Source organism: Saimiri boliviensis, chromosome 20, assembly GCF_048565385.1.
Source record: "Saimiri boliviensis isolate mSaiBol1 chromosome 20, mSaiBol1.pri, whole genome shotgun sequence".
NCBI lineage: Eukaryota > Metazoa > Chordata > Mammalia > Primates > Cebidae > Saimiri > Saimiri boliviensis.
In genome coordinates this window covers 36,009,783-36,026,368 of record NC_133468.1, presented here as the reverse complement: position 1 = coordinate 36,026,368, position 16,586 = coordinate 36,009,783, and the positions used below count along the sequence as shown (strand labels likewise).

The 16,586-nt window shown below is 45.6% G+C and overlaps 1 long non-coding RNA gene across 1 annotated transcript in view; it reads right to left on the bottom strand.

Annotated features, from left to right (window-relative positions):
- The window catches only part of LOC141582490 (uncharacterized), a 129,516-nt gene extending 118,470 nt beyond the window's left edge, over window positions 1-11,046 (bottom strand). Inside the window, exon 1 of the long non-coding RNA XR_012515344.1 lies at window positions 10,845-11,046. This is a non-coding gene — a long non-coding RNA (uncharacterized LOC141582490). The remainder of the gene's footprint in view (window positions 1-10,844) is intronic.
- Window positions 11,047-16,586: the final 5,540 nt, after the last annotated feature.

Genomic DNA, 16,586 nt, shown 5'->3' with positions numbered 1-16,586 from the left:
GATCTCATGCAAGAAAGAATTCAGGGTGAGTCCATAGAACAAAGTGAAAGCAAATTTATTAAGAAAGTGGAGGAATAAAAAAATAGCTACTCCATAGACAGAGCAGCCCCAAGGGCCACTGGTTGCCCATTTTTATGGTTATTTCTTGATGGTATGCTAAACAAGGGGTGAGTTATTCATGCCTCCCCTTTTCAGACCATATAGGGTAACTTCCTGACATTGCCATGGCACTTATAAACTGTCACTGTGCCGGTGGGAGTGTAGCAGTGAGGACGACCCGAGGTCACTCTTGCTGCCCTCTGGGTTTTGGTGGGGTTTAGCCAGCTTCTTACTGCAGCCTGTTTTATCAGCAAGGTCTTCATGACCTGTATCTTGTGCCAACCTCCTATCTCATCTTGTGACTTAGAATGCCTTAACTGTCTGGGAATGCAGCCCAGTAGGTCTCACCTCATTTAAGGGGGAGTTTCTTTGATTCAAACACCTCTGACAGCTCTGTGACAGGTTTCTGGAAAAATTCCAAAATCTCCATGACCTGGACCCTAAAAGTCTCTCCAGCCTGCTGATCCCTTCACTAATGGCTCAGCATGTCCACCCCTCCTTCACTCTTGCAGTGGCTTTTGCCAGAAATGTCTTCCTTCATCTCCTCCAACTCCTCTACCCTTTCCTCCACCTGCCTTGTTGTCCATCATTTTCTCAGACTTGTAACAAAAAGAATGGCTCCTCCAGAAAGCCTTCCAGACTGTCCGCATTTCCTCTGTCCAGGCTCAGCTATGCTGAGGGACCATCTGCTTAGATATGCATCTCCCAAAGGAGACTGAATCCCTGAAAGCAGAAACTACCCATTGCATAGTATTGCACTCAGAGACATTTGGTGAGGGTCAGAAGTATGAATGAAGGGATACAGGAGCACAAGAGATCACGTGGACATCCTATGGTGCAAAGGGGAGCTTGCCATGAAGATCCAGCAACATATATGAAACTGCCTGTGCAAACATCGTAACAGTGAGAAAATTACGGCAGTGAAAGAGATCTGATTTAGCGCACCCCCGTCTTGCCTTTCCCTTAAATACTTTTGGGCTTTTAGGCCTAGCTGACACTGAAAGACATTTAGGTTGAAGTTTAAATGATAATAGGCCTTCTCCCAAACTCAATTACCTTTGTAAAGCTAATGAAAAGCCACCAGGCTAGTGGGGTGGAATGGAGCCCAAATTCTGCTAAGATGTAGTCATAGGTTGCCAGACTTTCCTGTAGATTACATGACTATTGTAGATTGGCCTTTTGAGATACCTTTTCAGATTCTTTGCATGTCTGACACTATGGCCTTAGGTGGAACCAGTGGCTCCTGTGGCCCCACATGGGAGCAACTCAGCTCAAAAAGACAGTTTCGACACTCTGTAATTTCGTCTCCACCACAACCAATCAACAGCAAGCACCTATTTCCTAGCTACGCTTACTCCTTCCCCCAAACTGCCTTTGAAAAACTCCTAATCATGAGCCTTCAGGGAGACTGATTTGAGTAGTAACCACTCTCTCGTGTGGTGTGACTGTGCTTCAATTAAACTCTGTCAATTAAACTCTTTCTTAACTGCAATGTCATCATCTTTATTTGTGCAGCAGGCAGGAAGAACCCAGCAGGCAGTTGCATGTAGAAGTAAAGTTGCTAATGCCTCCTCCAATTCCAGTAACCCTGTAAAGATTCTCCCTTGTTTTTAGCTTTTGTCTAATTGTCATTTCTCCTGGCCACTATTATGGGCTGGGAAGAGATGGAGAGGAAAATATAGCAGAAAGTGTCAGTCACTCCTCTCCTCTGGAGACATTTGCTGCAAAATGTCATTGTCATTCCCAGCTTGAGCTTGTTTGCCCTAGTGCAGCATGACTAGGGGCGGTAGCCCTGAGGGGAAGCCCAAGAGGCAGATAACTACAAGTCGTTTTTCCCAGAGATTCTCCAAACAAAGCACCTCTCTCCCTTTCAATCTCTCTCTCTCTCTCTCTCTCTCTCTGTCTCTCTCTCTCTCTCTTCTCCTCTCTACTCTAAATGGGAACCAAGAATTCCCTTCGGGTCTGGCCCTGGCCCATATTTATTTTGGACTCCCATGAAAAGACACCCAAATAGGCGTTGTCTGTACCTTGAGTCATTTCTCTTTACAGGATACATTTTTTTAAAGACAGGGTCTTGCTCTGTCACCCAGGCTAGAGTGCAGTGGAATGATCATAATTCATTGCAGCCTTCAACTCCTGGGCTTAAAGGATCTTCCCACCTCAGCCTCCCAGGTAGCTCGGACTACAGGCATGCACTACCCTGCTGGGTTAGTTTATCTTTTTAGATATGGAGTCTTTCTGTGTTGCTCAGGATGGTCTCAAACTCCTAGCCTCAAACAATCCTCCTGCCTCAGCTCTCTACAGAATTACTAAGAAGCAGGGATCCTTAGGCCCATTGAGAGTTGAGTTGAGTTTCAGACAGACTGTGTTACTTGTCCAAAGTCACGAGGTTACTAGGTGGCAAGCCAGGCCCAGGAGCCCAAGTTAATCTACTTCTCAAGCCTACACCCTCCATATTACCTCCTAAGTCATATCTCATGTAACTGAACCATCTCAGGCTTTCTCAACCTCTGAGTTTGCTGAAGTCACTTTAATATTAATGCTAAATCACTACTTCTTTTAATATCCACTGGCTTTCATGATGTCCCAGAGCTGACCCCCCTAACAATCTTTCCAAAATAATTCTGGTTTTCCAGGAGATTGGGGGGAACGTGTTATAAGCATCATCCAAATGCAGGATGCTGCCACACCCAAGTGTTTAAACATGGTGCCATCATTGTACAGGCCAACATAGACCCATGGACAATCTTCCAAATCTGGAGGCTTGGGTGGTGGGAAGGGAAAGTTGAAGTAAGTCAGACAGGTATTTGAATTCCAACTCCAGCTATTCTCAGGTGCAAATCACAGAGGCTCATTGGACCTTAGCTGCTTCTTCTACACAATGGTTGTGTCAGAAGTATTCTAACTAGAGCAACTCCATTTTGAGTGAGGGCTAGGAGAATGGGGCTGAGCCTAGCTGGGCTGCATTCCCAGAAAGTCAGGCATTTCTGGCCTCTAGATGTTTATGGTGAAGGGAACAAATTAATCATGTTTACTAAACAGATCCAGACTTGGGAGTGCCCAGATATCCTAATATTTGGAAAACAAAGGCATTCCTAATTTTGCATCAAAGGTAATAATACTGATTCTCACAAAATATAGTAATTAAGAAAATGTATCCTTTATCACAAACCCTTGTAGCAGAGCACATCTCCCCATATATACAAGTATTTACTTAGGGTGGACGTGTTCCTCCTTTTACTTTCAGTAACACCCTACGCTGTCTGTGGAGTAGGTGTACTTTCACCACTTTACTTTCCTTTTTTTTTTTTGAGACGGAGTTTCGCTGTTGTTACCCAGGCTGGAGTGCAATGGCGCGATCTCGGCTCACCGCAACCTCCGCCTCCTGGGTTCACACAATTCTCCTGCCTCAGCCTCCCAAGTAGCAGGGACTACAGGCGTGCGCCACCACGCCCAGCTAATTTTTGTATTTTTAGTAGAGACAGGGTTTCACCATGTTGACCAGGATGGTCTCGATCTCTTGACCTTGTGATCCACCCGTCTCAGCCTCCCAAAGTGCTGGGATTATAGGCGTGAGCCACTGCACCCAGCGACTTTACTTTCTTAATAAACTTGCTTTTACTTTGCACTGCAGACTCACTCTGAATTCTTTCTTGCGTGAGATCCAAGAACCCTCTCTTGGGGTCTGAATTGGGACTCCTTTCCTGTAACAGTTGGGTGTGGGAGCACTAATAGCATCTCCTTCTAGTTTACAAAAGACTAGCCACTGACTGTGCCTAGACTATGGTACAAACTAAGTAAATAGGAACTCCTATTTTAATTACTACCTTCACTGTTTCTATTAAATTACAGGAAAACAGGCAGAAGTACTAAGGCTGCTTTTAATATATAAAGTAATCAGCCCAGAGGCGCAATGAGTTGGACATTGCTATAGTTTGAGTGCATTCCTCCAAAATTCATGTGTTAGAAACTTGGTCACTGATACAGCACTGTTGAGAGGTAGGACCTTTGAGAGGTGACTGGCCATGCATGAGGGCAGAACTCTCATGACTAGATTAATGCATTCATGAATTAAGAAATTAATAGATTAATGGGTTATCAAATGAGCGAGTTACTTGTCACAAGAGCAGGTCTATTATAAAAGCCACTTGAGTCCTCTTTCATGAGCCCCTAACCTTATGATGCCCTGTGCTGCTTTGGAACTCTGCAGAGAGTCCACATTAGCAAGAAGGTTCTCACAGGATGAAGTCCGTTGACCTTGGACTTCCCAGCCCCCAGAACTGTAAGAGATAAATTTCTGGCTGGGTGTGATGGCTCACACCTGTAATCCCAGTGCTTTGGGAGTCTGAGGTAGGAGGATCACTTGAGGCCAGGAGTTCCAGACCAGACTGGGAAACACAGTGAGACCTCATCACTACAAAAAGGTTAAAAATGAAAAAACCAGCCAGATATAGTGGCATATGTCTGTACTCCCAGCTACTTGGGAGGCTGAAGCAGGAGGATTGCTTGAGCCCAGAAGTCCAAAGGTGGAGAAAGCTATGATCACACCACTGCACTCTAGACTGGGCAACAGAGAAAGACTCTATCTCAAAAAAAAAAAAAAAAAAAAGGAAGAAATAAATTATTTTCTTCATAAATTACCCAGTCTCAGGTATTCAGTTATAGCAACAGAGAAAACAGACTAAGACAGATATCAAGCCATTACCAAAATATCCTGCATTGATTGACTGCCCTTTGTTAAAATAGCGTTTTTCAGAAGCAGACAGAGAAGCAGGAGCGGGATGGCTTACTGGTCAGTTAGGATTTGTAAATACACTGAGCTGCTCCCAATGTTCCCTTTGCTGAAATTCAATGCCGGAAAGTGTAGGTATAAGTTGCTGGCATTGCTGCTGTACTCAATCCTTCTGAGGCTGTAGAGATGCCCTCCAGATATGATAACCACCAATTTCTAGCTTCCAGTATCTCCATTCTCCAGGGATCTAATTCACCTGAGGAACACGAAAAATGAAGAGTATTCCTAACATGAACTGCGTCAGAGTCTTGTTAGATGGACTCCAAGATCTGGTCTCAAGAAGTTCTCTATGGCCTCCTTAGCCTACCAAAGTTTAGGGGCCACATTTATGAACCCAGCCCATCTTTCAAAACCCAGCTGAAGTTTTGCCTCTTTCAGGAAGCCCTCCCTGATTTTTAGTGGGCTGCCTCTTTTCTGCATCAGAGAATTGGTAGTTGTATTAGGCTATTCTCACATTGCTATAAAAAACTCCCTGAAACTGGGTAATTTATAAACAAAAGAGATTTAATTGACTCACAGTTCCATAGGACGTACAGGAGGCATGCCTGGGGGAGGCCTCAGGAAACTTTTAATTATGGCAGAAGGCAAAGAGGAAGCAGACATGTCTGGCATGGCTGGAGCAAGAGGAAGAGAGAACAAAAGGAAGGGGGTGTGCCGCACACTTTTAAACAACCACATCTCATGAGAACTCACTCACTATCACAGGAACAGCAAGGGGGAAATTTGCCCCCATGATGCAGTCAGCTCCCACCAGGCCCCTCCTCCAACATTGAGAATTGTAACTGGGCAGGAGATTTGGGCAGGGACACAAATCCAAACCATATCAGCAGTCGTACCACGAAACAGTGCCATAACTTTACTTACATCTGCCAAGAGAGAAGAAATAGGGGAATAACGTCTCCCATACCAAGCATCTGTTCTCTCTCGTTCTCTCTCTCGTTCTCTCTCTCTCTCTCTCTCTCTCTCTGTCTCTCTCTGTCTCCATTAGGTAAGGACATAGCAAGAAGGCAGCTGTATGCAAGCCAGAAAAAGAGCCCTCACCAGAACCTAACCACACTGAGAATCCTCATCTTCCAGCCTCCAGAACTGAAACAAAAATCAGTTTCCATTGTATGAGCTGCTCTGGCTATGGTATATTTCATGGCAGTCTGAACTGCCATAAAGTATGTTCATACATTAAAAACATCATGTTTTACGATTACACATTATAAACATTGTTTTCATTGGTATTGTAACTCCTCTGTCAAGACCCCTTCTTTCCCTGGGTTGTCGGCTGCTCTTCTCACATAATGTCATTTAATTTTATAATTAATTAATTATATTATTAATTAATTAATTAATGAAACAACCTTGTTCATGTTTTTAAGGTGGTCCCATTTGTTCTACAACGTTAACCTTGTGTTTGATGCTAAACTCTTTCTTTCCCATCTCGTGGCAGCTGAGGCTGGTTCTGTTCTCTCAGATGGGCCACCATCTAGCCTCTTGCTGCTGGGGTTTTCTTGTCCTCAGGGGGCCCCAGGAGATGTTGGTATCACCATGATATCTTACCCCTGACCATGGGGGAATCTTGTCCCTGCCAGGCCACATGGCAAGACTGCCACCACCCTCCACACCCCTTTTTTGGGCGCTCCATAATCTTCTGCTTTCTTGACTTCCTCTCTCTTCTTGTACCACGACACAAGGTGGCTCTATCAGTCAGCAGCTGGGCGGGTAAGAGATAGGTTCTAGGCTCTGCCTGAATGGTGGAGGTAATTCACACACCCTAACTACACAGCAAGGAAGATCAAGGGCAAGCCCATGGGAACGTGACTGCTCCTTCCCCCAAAACTTTATGTTCTCCCAAAAGACTCCATTCTCATGGCAGTGGCTGGGGCCTTCACAGGGTTGGGAGGCCAGAGGCTCCGCAGAAGGCCAATACCCTGCCCTACTCCACTCCCAGATCAGAGTGGCTCTGGATCGTCTGGCCAGAGTGGCCTTGAGTATGTGTATTAAAGAAACTTAAATGTGGCTGAGCACAGTGGCTCCTTCCTGTAATCCAAACACCTTCGGAGGCCAAGGCAGGAGGATCGCTTGAGGCCAAGAGTTCAAGACCAGCCTGGGCAAGGTAGCAAGACCTCATCTCTGCTAAGAATAAAACAAAAATTAGCTGAGCATGGTGGCATGAGATTACAGTCCCAGCTACTCAGGAGGCTGAGGCAGGAGGATCACTTGAGCCCAGGAGAGCAAGTCTATAGGGAGTTATGATCTCACCACTGCACTCCAGCCTAGGCAATACAGCAAGACCTTGTCTCAAAAAATAAATAAAACCAAAAACCTAGCAAGAAAACCTAGAAGACCACATGTACAATTTGGGAGTTAACCTAGACTAGAAACCCAAAAGCTGTAAAATAAAGACACACACATTTAACTGTGTAAAATGTAGATCTTAAATGAGCAAGAAGAACCATAAATTAGTTGAAGAGGCAAATGATGGATCTGGAAGAAGCACTTTTCCAATGCGACGCAAAGGATTCATATCTGTAATATGCAAAGGACTCTTGGAAATTTACAAGAAAAGATAAACGCCCTAGTATAAAAAGGGAGCCAACCATACATGCATAGACAATTCATATAAGAGCAAATCTACATGGCTGTAAGCATATGAAAAGATGCTCACGTTGGCTGCTAGTCAGAAAATGCAAATGAAAGTCACAATGAGATATCACTTTACGCCCGTCAGAGTAAAAACCAGCAGAAAGAGCTCCAGCACCTACTGGTGAGAGAAGCCATCTCCTCTAACATGAGGTGTTTCTGCCTTCGGGAAAAGCAATCCAGTAACATTTATCACAAAGTTAGTTAATTAGCTTATTTATTTATTTATCTCGAGATGGAGTCTCGCTCTGTCACCCAGGCTGGAGTGCCGTGGCGCGATCGTGGCTCATTGCAGTCTCAAACTTCTGAACTCAAGTGATCCTCCTGTCTCAGCTTCCTGAGTCGCTAGGACTACAGGCACACACTATCATGCTCAGCTAATTTTATTTTATTTTATTTTTTTGAGACGGAGTCTCACTCTGTCACCCAGGCTGGAGTGTAGTGGTGTGATCTCAGCTCACTGCAACCTCCACCTCCCAGGTTCAAGGAATTGTCCTGCATCAGCCTCCCAGGTAGCTAGAATTATGGGCATGTGTTACCACGCCTGGCTAATTTTTGTATTTGTAGTAGAGACAGAGTTTCGCCATGTTGGTCGGGCTGGTCTCGAACTCCCAACCTTAGGTGATCCTCCTGCCTTGGCCTCCCAAAGTGCTGGGAATACAGGCATGAGCCAACATGCCTGGCCTCATGCCTGGATAATTTTTAAAAATTTTTTGTAGAGGCAGTATCTCATGACATTGCCCAGGCTGGTCTCAAACTCCTGGACTCAAGAGATTCTCCCACCTCGACTTCCCAAAGTGCCGGGATTACAGGCATCAGCCACTGTGCCCAGCCATGAGACAATACATTTCTGTTGTTTAAGTCACTCTGTGATACTTTATTACCACATTCATATGAAATAAATAACCCTTTCCTTCTTACCTATGCATTCTACAAGACCTATGTAAAATTTCTCAGCCTCTGCAGACTTCCTGATACAGCTTGACGCTGTGTCTCCACCCAAATCTCATCTAGAACTGTAATCCCCAGGTGTTGAGGGAAGGGTGGGAGGTGATTGGATCATGAGGGCAGTTTCCTTCATGTTGTTCTCATGACTGCGAGTGAGTTCTCTAGAGATCTGATGGTTTAAAAGTATATGACTTTCTTCTCCCTCTTTGGCCACCATGTAAGAAGTACCTTGCCTTCCCTTCATCTTCCACCATGACTGAGGCCTCCCCAGCCATGCAAAACTGTGAGTCAATTAAACCTCTTTCCTTTATAAATTACCCAGCCTCAGGTATGGCTTTATAGCAGTGTGAGAACAGACTAATCCACTTCCCAAAATTAATCACCCCCCTCATCTTCTGTGTTTGGATATTTTGTGCATGCCCAGGCTCCAGTACTTACATCTCTGACTTATTCCTTTTATTTTATCCCTTTTCTACTAGTTCTTGACCCCCGTGAAGGCAAGGAGTACATCTAACTTACCTTTGCATCCTCCATACCCACAGCACTGAGCATAAAGTAAGAGGCTCAAGAATATTTGCTAAATGAATGAAAAAAACAGTCTAAAATAGACCTTTCAACTTTATCACCTCAAAGCAGGAGGAGCCAACAGTGAACACAGGAGGCTCTTCGGACAATAAATTTTCTGTCTTGGCAAAGCTCTTCGATGCTGACAAATGGACTTACTAGTGAAAACGTCTTTAATGGGGGCAATATGGCAAAAAGTAATTAACTCTCTAATTGAAATCTAGAACTTTGAAAGTAATTAATGGGAGGCCAAATTGTCCTTCACAGCAAGAGTGCCGGAAGCAGCCAGCCGGCAGTGGCTCTGCAGTGGGGCTGGAGGAAGGTGTCAACTGAGCAAACATCATCAGAGGGCAGGGCCCGCACATCCGGACGATAAGTGTTCCTCGTCGTCAACCCGGAGATGCCATCAGCCTGGGCAGGCAGGTGCCACTTTGCTCCGTAAGGAGGAACATTTTTTTCTAATAGGCAGGAATTTCCATCACTGTTTTGTACTGATGCTGGGGACTTTCAGGAAGTGGGAGGAGCCCCGCTTTTCTGAGTCAATGAGCATGATGCAAGTACCCGGCTAGTCAAGAATCACAGAATCTTGGAATTCCGGCAACCTTCCATCATCCTGAGGTCCTGGAGTCCCGCCCAACTGCAGGATTTTCCCGCAGGTTCTCACTGGCTGAAGGCCGTATGGAGGATGTGCCTCCCCCTCGAGGCCCTGCAACCTCCCCTCCTTGCATAGGAGGAGGTAATTGTTAAGTGAGTGATCAGTGATAACATATTGCCTGGCAACAGATGGCATCTATATTTAGAGGCCCTTCTGAGGAAGGATTAATGCCATTAAGAACACATCACAGGCCAAGAAAACGGCAATCAAGTGTTTCAGATGACTCCCAAAAATAAAAATTAGGAAAAAAGAAAAAGCACCTCTATGTGTCCCCTGTGACGGGCTCCATTGTGACACCCCCCAGCCCCACAGCAAAAATAATTCATACGTTGGAGTCCTGATGCCCAGTCCTTCAGAAGGACAAAAGACCATATATCGGGTGCAGCGTACACTGACTGGGTGATGGCTGCACCAAAGCCTCAGAAGTCACCGCTGGAGAACTTATCCACGTAACCACAAACCACCTCTGCTTAAAACTATTGAAATGAAAATAAAAAGGAAGAAAGAATGTGACTGTATGTGGAGGTCGGGTCTTTAGAGAGAGGACGAAGGTAGAATGAGGTCACGGAGTAGGCACGGATCTAATCTGGCTGGCGTCCCTGTGAGAGGAGATTAGGACGGAGCACACATCAAGGGTGGCCATGGGAGGACACGGGGAGAGGACGGCCATCCACAAACCAAACAGAGAGGACTCAGGGGAAACCAGGCCTGCTGACACAATGACACAGAACCCTCCAGAAGTGTGAGAAAACCAGTGCCTGTTGTTTAAGCAGCCCAGTCGGCCACACTGTGTTATGGCAGCTGGAGTGACATAATGTATGTCCCCTTGCTCATAGGACAAAGGACCATCTCAGTGTGGCACACATCACCCTTGGCCAGCTGACCCCACCTACACTCTCAGGTCCCCTTCCCACGTGTGGCCTCCTCCAGACACGCAACCCCAAACACACCATGAGCTTTCATGCCACAGGACCTTAGCACATGACTTTCACTCTATAGGGGGTCCCTCTCCTACCCTCATAGTCCTCTTGGAAGGTCCTGTTCACCTTCCAGGCTCAATTTAAAAGCCTCACCCTCAGAAGGGATCTCCCGAACGTCTCAGCCCTCCCCATACTAGCATGCTTGTTCTGTGTTCCCCTCACATTCTCTTTTTACCTCCGATGTAGCCGTGGCTCCTTGGTGGTCCAGACTGCATCTTTCTCGGCATTGAAGTCCCACGCATAATGGTCACTCAAGAAGGGTCTGCGGAATGACAGAATTAACACGAAATCTTACAAAAGAGTCACGGGGTGAGAAAGAGGGATCCCAGTGGCCAACCAGTCCCTACTGCCTGAAGCAGCCCCGTAGATGTAACAGAGACAGACCCACGGAACCACGGACGCAGAAGCAAAGAAAAAGGTCTGGGCTCAGAATTAGGAATCCTGTGTTCTAGTTCTATTTACTTCTGGCGCTGACTCACTGTGTGACATGACTGAGTCACCTAATCTCTCAGTCTCAGGTTGGAGCAGTTCATCTTTAGTTGTAAGAAAAAAAAAAAAAAAAAAAAGCTTGTGACTCCATAACCATGGACAAAATAAAATAAAAAGACCTTTTGCTCTTCCACTCATACATTTATTCATACGTTAATGCATCGCACATTTCCCGAGCACCTATAACTTGCCAGGAGAGTGAGAGGCTGCTTCCAGGGGAAGCAACATTTGAGCAGGATCTTGCAGGAGACTTGGAAATGAGAAAATAGCATTTCCATAGAAATTGAATTTCCCAACTTCAAAGAATCCTTCCAACTCTTACAAATGTTATGCTGTGCCATTCCAGAAACAGAAAAGTACTTCTGTTAAGCATGAGTGGGTGGGAGGAGGAGGGTGTAAGATGGTTCTGGCACTGGGACCGTGATGGACAAGGGTCAAGCTGGGACAGCAGTGGGGCCCTCAGGGACCAGAGAGAGGCCATGTCCTGGAAATGGGAGGCATCTGCAGTGGATGAACAAGACGGCATGCTTTGGTTGTTTACGCACTTGGAAGAGGGTTTTGTTCATCTCGAGTCTCTCTGCCGAACTCAGTAGCAATTAGAAGCCCACCAGTGTCAGAGGCATGTGAACCAGAGCAACTCCATCTTGAATAGGAGCTGAAACCTACTGGGCTGCATTCCCAGACTGTTAAAGCATTCTATGTCATGGGATGAGATGGGAGCCTGGCACAAGATACAGGTCATGAAGACCCTGCTGATAAAAACAGGTTGCCGTAAAGAAACCAGCTAAAACCCACCAAAACCCAGAAGGTGAGGAGACTGACCTCTGGTCGTCCTCACTGCTACACTCCCACCAACACCATGGCAATGTCAGGAAGTTACCCTAGACGGTCTAAAAAGGGGAGGCATGAATAGTCCACCCCTTGTTCAGCATATCAAGAAATAGCCATAAAAATGGGCAACCAGCCACTTTCAGGGCTGCTCTGTCTAAGAAGTAGCCTTTCTTTATTCCTTTACTTTCTTAGTAAACTTGCTTTCACTTTATGGACTCAGCCTACATTCATTCTTGCAAGATCCAAGAACCCTCTCTTGGGGTTCGGATCTGGACCCTTGATGGTTAAGACACAGGGTGTGTGTCTGAGAAAGAAGTGACTGAGCAGATATTCATGTTAAAAAAGAAATATGTGTTGGCAGATGCTTGGAAGTAGGGTGGAGATGGTGACGCTAGAGGTGAGAACCCGTTAGGATGCCCAGAAATGGCTGAGACCTGTGATGAACCGTGCAGCCAGCACAGGGGTGGAATAGAAAGAGGGTGGTGGAGGTTTGCCCAGGATTGCTCAGCTATCCAAGACCCCAAGTCTCTGTCTATATTGGAAATCATGGCATGCTCGGCCCAGCAGAAATGTTGATAATTTCATCAGATCCCAAATCCCCATTAGAAATGAAAGAGCTTTAAATTCAATCATCAGTTGGAATGCGTCTCTTCTCATCAACCTCAATCCATTATCCCCACCATGTGAGTGCGTGCAAGAGCAGACACACACACACACACCTTTGTCTTTTCATGGGAAGCCAGCGAGTTGTCTAGCCTATTATTTAGTTTAGAGAAGATCTCTGTGGTTTAAATTGGAGGCTTCAGACAAATTGCATTTGAAATTGAAAAGGGGTGAAGTAGCCAGATGTATCATCAATTTAGGAAGATAACTAGTATATTCGATTGCCACCAGAGCCCATTTATCCCACTGTTACTTAAAATAAAAGACCAGGAGCTGGGCAACTCTAAATTTCTCAATCTGGGCCTTTGACAGGAAACTGAAAGATTCGTCCGTAGAATTCTTTATTTCTCATTAAGACCCAGGCCTTTTCTTTCCCAGTGAATGAAGATGATGTGTCTGAATTACAGGCTGGACCTCATTCTCTTCCTACCCTCTCAGCAGAGTCTATTTGGAAAACAAGCTGGTTAATTAGGTTTAGGTGGGTTGGGGAAGTGGCGGGGGGGGGGGGGGGGGGGTTAGGGGGGGGCGCCATGATGAACCAGAATTTCTGAGAACAGCGAGTATAGAAGAGCTCTAGGAGGCAGCCCTGATCTTCCTAAAAAAGGAAAATAAAATATCGGGGAGTCTAAGCGAAGGAAATAATGTAGACAGTGGTTCATTTCCGAGGCAAAGTGCCTCACATCGGCTTCGGTCAGCAAACTACAGAAGGAACAGGATATACTAAGGCCCCTGCTTGGATACCCACAGCCTGCTTGTGGCCTCCCTCCCAACTTAGTTGCCCTCACCCGAACCAGAGAAGTTTAGTCCCAGATAAAAGTTTACCAGCCTGCAAAATAGCTCACTTTGTCTGTTCTCATCAGCCGGTCCAGCTACTCAGGTCCTAAGTCAAATACTTGAAAAGCCCAGAGCGAAACTAACTAGGATTGCAATGCATTGTGGGCTGCAACAGAATGCAGCAAGATAACCCTAAAGAAAACACCTGAAGCCCCTACCCAACAACCAATAGGCGACGTCCAGGAAGGTTGCAGCCCCATAGTACTCAGCCTATGAGGAACCGAGGGAGGGACCTGAGCACTAGGATTGAAACTGTGCTGGGTGTGCCTGCCCATCAGACACCTGATCTTGCAAGACTGTCATTAAAAGTCTCCCTTTCGGTGGGGCCTGGTGGCTCACGCCTGTAATCCCAGCACTTTGGGAGGCCGAGGCGGGTGGATCATGAGCTCAAGAGATCGAGACCATCCTGGTCAACATGGTGAAGCCCCCTCTCTACTAAAAACACAAAAATTAGCTGGGCATGGTGGCGCGTGCATGTAATCTCAGCTACTCAGGAGGTTGAGGCAGGAGAATCGCTTGAACCCAGGAGGTGGAGGTTACAGTGAGCCGAGATCGCGCCATTGCACTCCAGCCTGGGTAACAAGAGCAAAACTTTGTCACAAAAAAAAAAAAAAAAAAAAAAAAAAAAAAGTATCACTTATGCTGTTCCAGCCTCTGAGTCAGTTCTTTGGGTTTGTACAGGTGAGTTTGTTTTTCACACTAAGAAAGGACTAGACTCTTGGAGCTGGCTCCTTGAGCCAAGGACAGCCCCTTAATGTCCTTCAATGCCTGTATCTTAGAATCTGTCAAGTCATATACACTATTGTAAGGTATACTGTACTATTAGGAAAATTTAGGAAGGGACCCCTCGGAATGATGGGGCCTGAATTTCGCCCAGAAACTGAATAAAAAAGGACTTCCCTCTCTGAAATGTCACCATTTAAACAGCTACTTCTCTACAGCCTGAATTTCGGATCTCCCCTAAGATGTTGGAGTCTGAACTACAGACTCATGCAACACCAGGTTGGAATCCTGGCTTAGCACCTAGGAACTGTGTGACCTTGGCCGGGAAAGTACCTTTCTGCGATGTGAGTTCCTCCTTTGTTAATTGCAGTCATCACGGCATCTCCATCCTCACACCGCTGTTTTGATAATTAAATGAGATGGCAAATGTAAAATGGTGAACATAGGTCCTGGCATATATATGTGCTCAATAAATCATAGCTATTACTTGTCATAACTGTCTCTTTTTATTAAATTTGGAAAAACCAATTCAGAATCTCATCCTAGTCTCTCAAAAAAAAAAAAAAAAAAAGCTGGAGATCGTTCTGCTTTCAGTTCTAAGTGTTTAAAAATATTTCAAATGAAAGGCAGACGGGTTGGAGAGGGGGAGGGAAGGCTGTGGTATCTGGGAAGGGAAGACATCACAGATGGGCCATCAGGAACTTCACAGAGTGTCACATCCAGAGGTACCTGCCAGCTCACCCAGGGATGAATCTTCTATGAGGACCAGATGCTACTAATTGGCAAGGAATCCTGTGGCTGCCACCCAAAGAAGGGAACAAATTCTTTGTCACCACATGGTTGTTTTTTCCTTCCAAGCAGAATGTGTTAACTCTTTCAAATAGTAGTACCAGCTTCAGTCTCCAAAAATGCATGTCTACATTTAAGAAACTCTTAAGAAAGATACCGAGGCATTTGTTTCATTGACTCTGATTCTCTGCCCAATGGACAATGCTTGGTTCTCTATCTGGTCATTGCGTCTCTGGGCCAGCAAGAACCATGGATGGGACCAGGCCTGGTGGCTCACGCCTATAATCCCAGCACTTTGGGAGGCCAAGGTAGGAGGATCACTTGAACCCAGGAGTGTGAGACCAGCCTGGGCAACATGGCGAGACCCCATCTCTACAAAAAAAAATACAAAGATTAGGTGGGTGTGGTGGCACACACCTGTAGTCTCAGGTACGGAGGAGGCTGAAGCGAAAGGATCGCTTGAGCCAGGGAGGTTGAGGCTGCGGTGAGCTAAGATTACTGCACTCCAGCCTGGGTGACAGAGTGAGGCCCCATCTCACACATACACACAAAAAGAACACCATAAATGATACCCTATGATGGGACTTCACTTAAACCGTTCCCATATGGGACTCAGACGTTCACTGCCTCCACACTCTGCCCACTCTTACCCTGTTACCACTTCTTTCCAGGTCTCTCTCTTCCTTCCAAATTGTCACCTCTTTCAAAGACAGGAACTGCTCTTCACCTTCTCTGTTGGTGCTCTCAGAGCCTAGCAAAGAACTTGCCCCATGGTAGAGCTTTGCTCAACAAGTAGACCTGTGATGACTGAGGCCCCAAATGTATTCTCAGCGCCTCCTGTTCCCTCAATTCCCAGACCTCGGATTAGCACCGTCTGCTCCCATCTCCTCAAATCACTCTCTGCCTCTTGAAGCCACATAGGTTCCCATGCATCCACGTCTTTTCTTTCTGTCTAGAGTCCTCTCCAGGATCGAGCCAGACCCCATAAAAGGAGGCGATTATAGAGCAGGAGCTGTCAAACCTGCCGCCTGTGACTATGGCCCACTGCCCGAGCTTGTAAATAACATTTTACTGGAATACATCGATGTCCATTTGTGTATGCACTGCAATGGTGGCTTCGGCACTATTACGACACGGTTGAGGAGTTATGACAGAGATTCTATTGCCTGCCAAGCATAAAACATTCTCTTTCTGGCCCTTTGCAAAGAAAGTTACTAACCTGTGTTTTAAAGGCAACAGCATGGTCTGAAGAGTGAGACAAACTTCAGTTTGTGTTGTTTTTTTGGCTTTTGTTTCGTTTTTATTTTTATTTTTTATTGATACATAATATTTGTACATATTTATGGGGCATGTGTAATTTTTTTTTACATGCATAGAATGTGTAATGATCAAGCCAGGGTATTTATGATATCTATAACCTCAATGTGTCGGGAATATTTCACATTGAAATATTCTATGATTTCTATGTGTTGGGAATATTTCAAGTCCTCTCTTCTAGCTATTTTGAAATATACAGTGCACTGTGGTTAACTATAACCACGCTCCTCTGCTATTGAACATTAAAACTTATTTCTTCTACCTCACTGTA